General features: G+C 37.4%; 1 pseudogene across 1 annotated transcript; it reads left to right on the top strand.

The window, feature by feature from the left end:
• Positions 1–7,462: 7,462 nt before the first annotated feature.
• Positions 7,463–7,983, top strand: LOC111147082 (annotated as a pseudogene). The gene has a single exon (XR_002640590.1). The product of XR_002640590.1 is annotated as a 40S ribosomal protein S7 pseudogene (transcript).
• The last annotated feature ends 3,010 nt before the right edge of the window (positions 7,984–10,993 follow it).

Here is a 10,993-nt window from a genome sequence, read left to right as displayed (position 1 = left end):
GTGGTTCCTCTGTGTGAATGCTACCCATAGTTGGTGATGGGCAGCCTAAATTATGGTTTTCTAGTGGGCATGAGAGTGAGCACAAATCTCAAGATACATTTAGTTGTTCTATGTTTATTTTTAATGGGAGTAATATTTGTTGAAAGAATCCATGTTAAGTATTTGAGGAACAATTTGAAAACAGGAAAGGGGACTCTTCGGTATAAGCAGAATAGGCATGATAACTATTAGTATACTCGGAAAAAGAAGAAATTAAAGATTTTCTCAGAGATTTAGAGCAAGATAGAAAATGCAAATGCCAAACAGTGTGTGAAAAAGTTCAGAAGTTCATTTACAAACTTTAATAACTCAAAAATTTAAGAAAATTATATAGGTTTTATTGAAAAAATATGAATATTTTGATTAGGTTAAAAGAAACAGGAAACATGCAGAATATAGTTATAACCAGTTGCATTTGTCCACACATATATTTACAGATACAGAAATAGAAGCAATAAAAATATATGGAGGGCCAAATGGATGTACTTGGTTATTTCTCATATCTAGGAATAAATTGTATTTTAGTTGTTAATGGTGTGAATAAAAAAATATGGGGAAAAGGAGTAAGAATAAAGAGATAGTCTCAACATGCAGACATTAACTTTTCCTAGGAATGGATTTTACTGAATACTCTCATTTAATAAAATGCAACCATTTGGGCAGTGATCTTCCTCATACCCTGAAATGGTTAATTTCAAGTTTCAAATTTGCAATATTGATTCTATTTCACTAGCACTGAGATGGAATGTACTTGAGACCATTCATCATGACAGAAAGAACTATAGATGAACACTCAGAGGTACAGGAATATATCTATCATATTCTGCCAAGGTTTCCTTTCAATTACCCTATACTTCTATAGAACGGGCTTTCGAAGTATGATTTCTTCAGAGACTGGGATAAAGACATCTGTAGCAGTCCTTTATTCTAATCGTAAATAGTCTAGTATGTCTACAGTATATTTGACATAAGAGATGATACTTGGCTTCTGGGTAAAAAATGGTGACTTTCTGAAGGCCTAAGAGTTTTTATCTTAGACCTAGCCCCAAGACACATGTGAGATTTTCTGAGAGAGATTTCTGCAACTCCGATTTTCTAATGTGCTGATATATTTGGCTAGAATCCATAGAAACTCACTTCATAGAAAATCCTTAATTTGGGATGCACCAATTTTTCTTTTCATACAAGGAAATCACAGAGAAGAAGGAATTCCTCTTTGAGAACATCACAAATCAGCATTTCTTACTTCTTTGAGGATATGCAGTGCACTTTAATCTCCTTTTATTTTTTTTTAAGCTTTTATTTATTTATTTGACAGACAGAGATCACAAGTAGGCAGAGAGGCAGGCAGGGTGGCGGGGTGGGAAGCAGGCTTCCTGCTCCATCCCAGGACCCTGGGATCATGACCCGAGCCGGAGGCAGAGGCTCCAACCCACTGAGCCACCAAAGGCACCCCTTAATCTCCTTTTCTTAAAGTAAGCTGGAAAGTTTAATATTCCTGCCATAATGGCTAGCTGGAATATTTTATGTAGCTGGAATATTTTATATCTCTGAACTCTGTTTAGATAGTTACTTTCTTCTGCTAAGAATAGATGCCTGGTTATTAAAATTAGCAGAGCAAAGATATATAAATGCCCATAAAGCCCTCAAATGAGTTTACTGTTGGTAGTATACCCAAATGTGGATCTCTGCTGAGCTAGTGCTATTTTTAGAAAACATGAGGTATGGGTTAAAAGGAAGGGCTGATGATAATATAAAGTAGAACCAAAGTAAGATGTTCCCCCAGAGACTTGATTTAGATCTCAAAGTCCCTTCTTACAGTTAAAATAACTACACCCTGATGTATCCATACCTTGTAATGAGTACACAGTGTTTTAATTTTCCAAGAACTTCAAATAACTAGTATAGATAATCCAACTTCTTTCTATACAATGAACAGTCAATGCTTAACTAAGAAAAGTGTCGTAGAAAGAACACCTGTAAATTGGTATTAAATAAAACGGGACTTGAGGAATTACGAGAACTCCTTTTATAGTGTTTTATTACTTCCTTGCAATAGTAAACTTTCTCTAAGGTATGTTACAAATATAATCAAAAGCATCTCATAGGAGGAAGCATAATATCAACCTCATTATAAGAGATTATCCTAGTGCAAGATTTCAAAGCCCACTACTTCGCTCTGCATTGGGCCTTAAATATTTTAATTAGTGTCCACATCAAAGTCTTTCCAAGGATGCTTAAATACATAGTGTCTTGAATGAGAACACGGTCTAAAGCTGGACCTTAAAACTTTGTTTTAAACCCTGGCTCCATTATTTAATACTCCTGTGACCCTAAGCACATCACTTAGACTTGTTTCCTTATTTGTAAAATGGGATATGAGATAATAATGATACTAAACACAGAGAAACACAGAGAAACACAGAGAATGATTGATCAGTACATAGGGAGAAAAAAAACGCATGAATAAAACGTAAAGGTACACAACTGTAAGCCAAAATAGGAGGCTATTATAATCTTTACCTACTCAGTAGCAAAAACAATCAAAGCCATCCAAACATATCCTTACTCTATGTTTAGTGAACATCCTCCACACTCCCCTACAAACTTAAAAACTCAAAAGGTAGTTATTTGCTTTATTAGAATAGAAACATCACAAATGTGCAATGTGATTCAGCGGGTAAGTAATGCTTGTGTGGTATGTTTGGTCTGATTGTCGGCTCTTGGTTTATTATGTTCTTAGTCTAGGACCTCCTGTCTTGTGAATGTTTACTCTGACATTTTATAACATCTCCTGTAACTTTTTTTTTTTTTTTTTGCTCAGAAGATAAAAATACAGTTATATCTGTTCAAATATGCTTAAAACAACTTCTTTTTCTTGTTTATATCATAAAAATGCCAAACTAACAAGTGCTTATTTGTCTGGCCATTTATTTAATTAGACATCTAGGTTGCCCAGATGTGGTAAAGAGAAATGGTCTTCCTAGTGCTCAGCGTGCCCAAAGGGAAACCTCATTCTTCCACCTGCCTCAATGAAGCTAAATTCCTACAAACTTATGAGGAAAGAAGCAGGAAAAAAAAAAGAAAAAGAATAAAGAGGAAAGAAAGTCCTCTGTAAAAAGAATATAAAATATATTTAGGAGCACATCTCTCTCTTCTTAGTTTTTTGTTCATATTAGAATGAAATTGTTTGAAAGAGCTTGTTAAAGCTCCGTCTCTTTTTGGCATTTAAAGTGGAACTAATAGTTATGTTTATGATAGTGGGATTTTAAATGTGTAACTGCATTTGCATTATAAAAAATTTTAAACTAAACTTGAAGCTTTGGATGGGACAAGCATTCAAGCATTGTGAAACATTAATATTCAAAAGAAATAACTAAATCATGTCATAATTGTCTAGCACTATTTAAATATAAATGGCAATAGTGAATGTCATTAACAAATGCACTTTTACATTTTAACCTGGTTAGGCATTTATGAAAACAAAGCCAGAGAAAGAAAGCCTCATTGAACTATAAGTCAGAAAGAGGATGGAACTCTTCTTTACTAAATGAGTACATAATTAAGTCTTTTAGAAAGAATTCCCAGTAGCTCAGATAATCTTTTGTAAGAAACTCAAATTAAAAGCCTGTTTAAGAAGCTTATGACCTAAAGTAAAAGGAATTCACTTTCCTTAACCTTGACAGTATAAACTTGATGTTTTCCCCTTCTAAAAGGATGAACATTTATGAACTCAGGTAGAATGTCAAGCATTCTGCAAAAATGAATTATATAACTACTTCTCCAATAAGCCAGGGAGCATATTGGCCCATTCTTCTTAAACTTCAAATTTCAGGGTTTTAAAAACATGTGAATAATAGGTCTGTCTTTATCCCTACTTAACCTCATAGCCATGAACGAAGGGAACAGATACTAAGCCATTTTGTAAAATGAATTTATCCTAAGAAAGTCACTGATAATACTCTTAATAAATCCATAGACTTAAAAAAGAAAGAAAGGAAATAAGAAACTTTTTCCACGAGCTGAATTAACCATTCCAGACCAGTAGGCATGTGTTTGTAAGTAAAAGCAGTTTTTTTTTTTCTTTTAAGATTTCATTTATTTATTTGACAGAGGGAGAGAGAAAGATCACAAGTAGGCAGAGAGGCAGGCAGAGGCAGAGGGGGAAGCTTGATCCCAGGACCCTAAGATCATGTCCTGAGCAGAAGGCAAAGTCTTAAACCACTGAGGCACCCAGGTGCCCCCAAAGCAGTTTTGTTAAATAAAAGCCATTTGAAGGTTTTGTTTTGGTTTTCTCCTGTTGTTCTATCTTCTATCACAGCTACTGTTTTTTTACATCAAAATTGCTCAGTGGAAATAGTACCAATTTAGAACTACGAATTTCCTACCTACCAATCAATCATCTGTGATCCTGTTTGAGCAACAAATATTGTTATTTAGGGAAGAAGCAATTCTTTAAATCATGATAAAACTCATTCTTGTTACTTTATTTCTTTGGTGAACTGATTCTAATACCTCAGGTAACCAACCTCTGTCATTCCTTTGGGCTGTTCTACCTGATGGGCCAGATATGTTAGTCTAAGTATATACTTATTTCTTGTGAAACATATAGAGATTAAATAGCGCAACTCGTATTGCCATGTAAAAAAAAAGAAAACAGGTCAGTTTTTCTGGAGAGATGTTTAACTGCGACAGGAGACATGTGTGTATACTTTGACTTAAGTAAGTGAGGGGAATTGCACAGACAGGACACACTTGACAGTAAAGTACTGAAAGATGTGGCCTGATGTACTAGATTTAGTTTCTCAGTCAGTTTGGTATGAGAATTGGAATTATAGGGAAAAGGAAATCTAGGAGAGATGACTGAACATTGGAAGTATGCTTGCCTCTTGTAAAACAGCAAGTGCTAAAAGAGGGCTGGCACTGATCCACCACCTACCTTCCCTTTGGGGCCAAAGGAAGTCCTCAGTGCATTACTTCCAATTTTACTGTGGGATCCACACTGAGTCACAGCTGTCATATATATTTAAATAGGACAGTCTCTTCCAGTATCAACTTTTTTTTTAAAGATTTTATTTATTTATTTGAGAGAGAGACAGTGAGAGAGAGCATGAGCGAGGAGAAGGTCAGAGGGAGAAGCAGACTCCCCATGGAGCTGGGAGCCCGATGTGGGACTCGATCCAGGGACCCCGGGATCATGACCTGAGCCGAAGGCAGTCGTCCAACCAACTGAGCCACCCAGGCGTCCCTCCCAGTATCAACTTTAATAAGCCTTTCATATTTGACTATGAATTACCGATAACTTTTGGGGGGGGGGGCTCAATATGAAAACTCTGGCATCTAGGTAATAGTCTTATTTTCAATATTTAAAGGAAATAGTTCGAAGTTAACCAAGAATCAGGTTACAATGACATGACATATGGAAACTAATCAACTACGTTGTATCATCTTCTTTGAAGTGAGGTATTGTCCAATATTGTTCTGGTTTTAATTTCAAAAATTCAGAGCAGTCAATCTTAACCTGAAGTGTTCATCAGAATCCCTTAGGAGGGTGTAAATAAAACACATGTTCCCTGGCCCCCCTCTGAAATTCTGATGGATTATGCTCAATAATCTTAAAACAGAACAAAACAAAGCAAAATCTCTACATACAATTTTGTTTGTTTATTTATTTAAAATCAATTGCCCAAGAGACAGTACATCACTGGTTTTTGATATAATGTTCAATGATTTATCAGTTCAGTATAATATAATCTTTTTTAAGATTTTATTTATTTATTTGACAGAGAGATCACAAGTAGGCAGAGAGGCAGTCAGAAAGAGGGAAAGCAGGCTCCCCGCTGAGCAGAGAGCCCAATGTGGGGCTCGATCCCAGGACCCTGAGATCATGACCTGAGCCGAAGGCAACGGCTTAATCCACTGAGCCAGTCAGGTTCCCCCAGTATAATATAATCTTAAATACAAACTCTTTTGTATGTTTTTTTTTAAGGATTTATTTATTTATTTTACTGGGAAGGGTAGAGGGAGAGAGAGTCCTAAGCAGCTTCTGTGCTGAGTGTAGAGTGGAGGTGGGGCTGGACCTCATGAGCTCATGACCTCATGACTCTGAGATTACCACCTAAGCCAAAATCAAGAGTTGGACACTTAACCAACTGCACAACTCAGGTGCCCCTTGGTTGTCTGTTTTACTAGCATATAATCATAATTCAGACTAAGAAACAGTGAATGTCTCGTAGTCTCAATTCAACCTTTGGTTATATTCTTTCAAAATACACTGGAATAAAATCTTAGGCATCTAGAAAAAACTTCAAGCCACGCATTTGATTTTATAATTTTTGAAAATTTTTGAATATAATTAACTTCTCAATAGACTTTAAGAATAATGGGCTTTAAAACTTTTCTGCCCTGTCACTATATTCTTTCAACTAGAAGAATATGTGGTACCAAAAAGATTCACTACAATTATTTTTTCATCATTATTCAACACTGGAAACAACCTAAACTGTCTTCAGTGGGAGAATAAACAAACAGTGATAAATCCCTTCAAAGCAATTCTTCTTAGCAATAAAAAGAGTAAATCACTGATTCAGGCAACAATTTTGGATTGTATGGATTGTAGACTCTGATGGTCACATATTCTATGATTCCATTTATGTGGAATAATAAAGATAAAACTCTAGTTACATACCAGTGTGAATACAAGTGGACAGCATGAAAGAGTATTTTGGATGACAGACTATTCTCCATACTGATTATAGTGGTGGTTAGATGAATATATATGTGTTCAATTCATAGACCTATACACTAAAAATAGTCAGGGCGCCTTGGTGGCTCAGTGTGGTTAAAGCCTCTGCCTTCGGCTTAGGTCATGATCCCAGGGTCCTGGGATGGAGCCCCACATCGGGCTCTCTGCTCCGCGGGGAGCCTGCTTCCTCCTCTCTCTCTCTCTCTGCCTGCCTTTCTGCCTACTGTGATCTCCGTCTGTCAAATAAATAAATAAAATGAGAATTATCCTGAACCTACTCTCTATGTACACTCTCAAGCTATGCTCTGGCAGCACTATGCTCCAGTTCTGTTACATTCATGACTACAACAAACACATTGTGTAATCCTCATGGAAGCATTTAGTAGGTTTTTGATCTTTTACCTGGGTGGCCTAGAGGTTACATAATTCAGTTTAATTGAGTGTCTACTAAGTATTATTTCAGCCACTTTTGTATATCAGGCATAATCTGAACTATGGATCTTTCTTCCACCAGTCATTGAACAACTTTTTTTTTTTTCTTTTAACTATGTCACACACTATGTTAGCCATTAAGTAACAAGCAACAAATAACATCTCTGCTGTCCTGGAGTTGATACTCCACTGAGGAGTAAATGATACATAAAAACTTATAAGATTAAAAAAAAAAAATGTGCTCTTCCTAGGCCGGCGCTCTCACCACGGAGAAGGCCATGTTCAGTTCGAGGTTGAAGATCGTGAAGCCCAATGGCGAGAAGCCGGACGAGCTCGAGTCCGGCATCTCCCAGGCTCTGCCAGAGTTGGAGATGAGCTCCGACCTCAGAGCCCAGGTAAGGGAGCTGAGTGTCACGGCATCCAAGGAAACTGAAGTTGGCGGTGTTCGGGAAGCTATTACTATCTTTGTTCCCGTTCCTCAACTGAAATCTTTCCAGAAAATCCAAGTCCGGCAAGTCCGTGAATTGGAGAAAAAGTTCAATGGGAAGCACGTTGCCTTTATCGCTCAGAGAAGAATTCTGCCTAAACCAACTTGAAAAAGTCATATAAAAAAATAAGCAAAAGCATCCCAGGAGCCGCACTTTGACAGCTGTGCATGCCGCGATCCTGAAGGACTTGGTTTTCCCAAGCCAAACTGTGGGCAAGAGAATTCATGTGAAACTGGATGGTAGTCGGCTCATCAAGGTCCATTTGGATAAAGCACAGCAAGAAGCTCACAGGCAAGGATGTTAACTCTGAGTCCCCCAAGTTTCAGTTGTAAATAAAAATGATTAAATAAAACTTTGACAGTAAAATATATATATATATATATATATATATATATATATATATATATATATATATATGAAAGGGGAAATATAAACTACTATGATAGTACATATGAGAGGACTAAACCAGGTTTTCAGATCATAGAAGGTCCTGGAAGGCAACACTGGATTCTCTCTAGAGTAAAAACTCTTAAAATTAACTTAACAAACAGAGAAGTCTCTCACTTATGACAAAGACTGATTGTTAAACCCATCATCCTTAGAGTCACCCTATGAGACAAGAACAATTACTCTTATTTCCATTGAAAATAAGGTACGAATTTACCCGCTGTACCACAGCCTGGGTGACGCCAAGAGGATTCACCTCAGGAAGTCTAGCTTCCATCTGTTCTTGTTATGATTACACTATGTAGCCACTGCCTCCAGCTCTTCTTACATTATGCAAGGAACAGGGACATGTTCAGAGGCTTTAAATGTGTCTCATTACGCTTCTCGGAATCTACAGCACAGCCACATGGTGCTCAATTCGGTCAATAATATAATGTTCTGGATTGACTTCTGTTAAGTGAGAAGCACACGGAGCACAAAGCGCATGACAGGGCCACAAGGATCTTCAGAGTACTGTACTTTGGGGAAACGAGATCAGCCTTACCCTGAATTCCCAAAACACATATTTTATCTTCTTTTTACCTTCAGTGGGACACAGACCTGACCTCACACATCTCTGCACATTTGCAACTTTGTTCCCAGTTGGAGTAAGTTGGGGAACATGCTGCCTTCACAGCAGTGAGAACATGCTGCCTTCACAGCAGTGAGAAATGATAATTTTCATGGCAGAAATGAGGCAACTGACTATCCATGTTGCCTGCTGTACTTTCTCCGTGAGTTTCCGCCTCTTTGGTACTCTGGGTGTTTGTTCATCAACTTTTCTGTGTTAACAGGTGGACCGTTTCCCCTCTGCAAAACACTTAACATGGATTTTGCCCCCTGCACTCTCCATTAACACTATGGTATCATATTGTGCAAATGTGTCAGCATGGATCAAGAAACCAATATAAGAAAACCTGTTATATTGCTCAAGATTTTGTCACTGAACCTTATGGCATCGGTACTTAAACAGGGAGAATGATGTTTCCAGGAAATTACTCTGATTCAAAATGTAAGCCCATTTTCTAGTGACTTCCCACCAGGGTTGGTTTATTTGTTTGTTTTTGTTCCTTAATGCACTTTGCCACTTATTTTGTCTTGCTTCTGGCCTTTGTAAGAGGCTCCCTCTGATGAGATTGCCATCATATTCCTAAGCAAGTTCTAGCTTTAGCATTTTCTCCAGTAACCATGTAAATTTTTTGAAGCTTAGTGGCTCAAAGGAGTAATATGCCTAAAAAAACACAGCACAAACCCATTCACATTCAGAATAGGAAAGAGAGAGAGAGAGACAGAAAGTGTGTGTATGTGTGTACACGTGTGTGTGCCTGGACATGTCTGTGTATTCTCCCTCACTTTTCTAACCCTTTATGGTCTGGTTTAAAATACTGTACATTATTTGTATTTTAACTTGCAGTCTTTGCTGTAAAAACATGTTGGAGTTTCTGAAGAAATGACAATCATCCTTGTCCATGTCTGAAAAAGCTGATGGATAAAACAAAGAGTTAAAATGGAGGCTGATGTATCACCTTTATACAGAGACCAGCTGGGAAAAGTTTTTGTCTGTAGGCTACTTTGCAGAAGTAGAACTGATGTGGCAAGGTACCCCGGTAAGACTTCATGGGTGGACAAAGAAGAAAACCCTGCGTGGGCTTTCCCTCCAAAGGAAGAAAAACATAGCTTAGTTCTGAATACCCAGTTATTTTTGCCAATCTATCAACCAGTAAGTCAATGATTTTCTGCAGCCATACTAGAGCCTGTTTCCCAAAGATCTTCTTGGGAATTCTGGTGGATGCTCCACACTTCGTTTCCAGCACACTCTACCATGGATCAGAACTCTATTCTATTTAAGTCCATGCCACGGCCAAGTTGCCCTCAAACCTGGGAGTATTCCCTTTCCTCTCCTCCCTCCCTCGCTGTCCAACTAGGAGAATACATGGTACATAACTGGCTATCTACACATATCTTGAAAAGAAATGAAAGTGTCACTAAATACACTTAAAAAAAAAAAGAAAACTGTTTTAGAGAGTGTGTAGCATCATAATAACTTATGTAGGCCTGTGAATTGTCAAATCAGTCTACACAGTGTGAACTCACAAAAGAAATTATTAAGTTATCATGTGAAAGATAGAGACCTCTACAAATAGAGAAATGCAAATCCACCCAAATTTGTCTTCTGATAATGGTGCGCATTTGAGGCAGGAGTCACTCCCTTTCCTAAGTTAGCCAAGTGCACAGGGCAGATTACAGGTATCGTCCAGAACTCTCTCTATAAGTATATTCTCAAGCTGTTTTTCTTGCTGTTTTAAGGAAAGCCTTACATAAAACTGAAAACAAAAGGCCAAATTAAGAAGAACCATAGATACTTCAACAACAACCTGCAAATAACATAGAGATGAACCAAATTTAAATATAAGTCCCCTCTTATTATGATGTTCTGAAGGAGAAAAAATTATAAATCTCCTTGAAAATGAAAATTGAAAGATCAAAGGAACTGATGTTCAAGTCCATTTGCTTAAACCTTGAGTATCAAAAGCCATGTATTCAAAGTCCTAAATTACATAAAACCCAAAAATATTATGCAATTTCTTATCTAGCTTAGAGTGCCAAGAGTTTCTTGACTCCTGAATAGAACTAGGACTCACATTAGTTGCATTCTGCCTGGGCTTTCTCTCCTATTGAATAGGTATGGTTCCTCTGGGGTCCTGGGAGTGGTATTAATTTAATTGCAAATTCCTCAGCAGCCTCACTTTTAGAGTCTAAAGCCTTAAAAGAACACACTAGATCTTCATAGCAGTGACCCAAG

The sequence above is a fragment of the Enhydra lutris genome, unplaced genomic scaffold (genome assembly GCF_002288905.1).
Source record: "Enhydra lutris kenyoni isolate GAN:26980312 unplaced genomic scaffold, ASM228890v2 scaffoldscaffold15, whole genome shotgun sequence".
NCBI classification, from domain to species: domain Eukaryota; kingdom Metazoa; phylum Chordata; class Mammalia; order Carnivora; family Mustelidae; genus Enhydra; species Enhydra lutris.
Note: the sequence above shows the minus strand (reverse complement) of the source record. Positions and strands in the feature narration are given on the sequence as shown.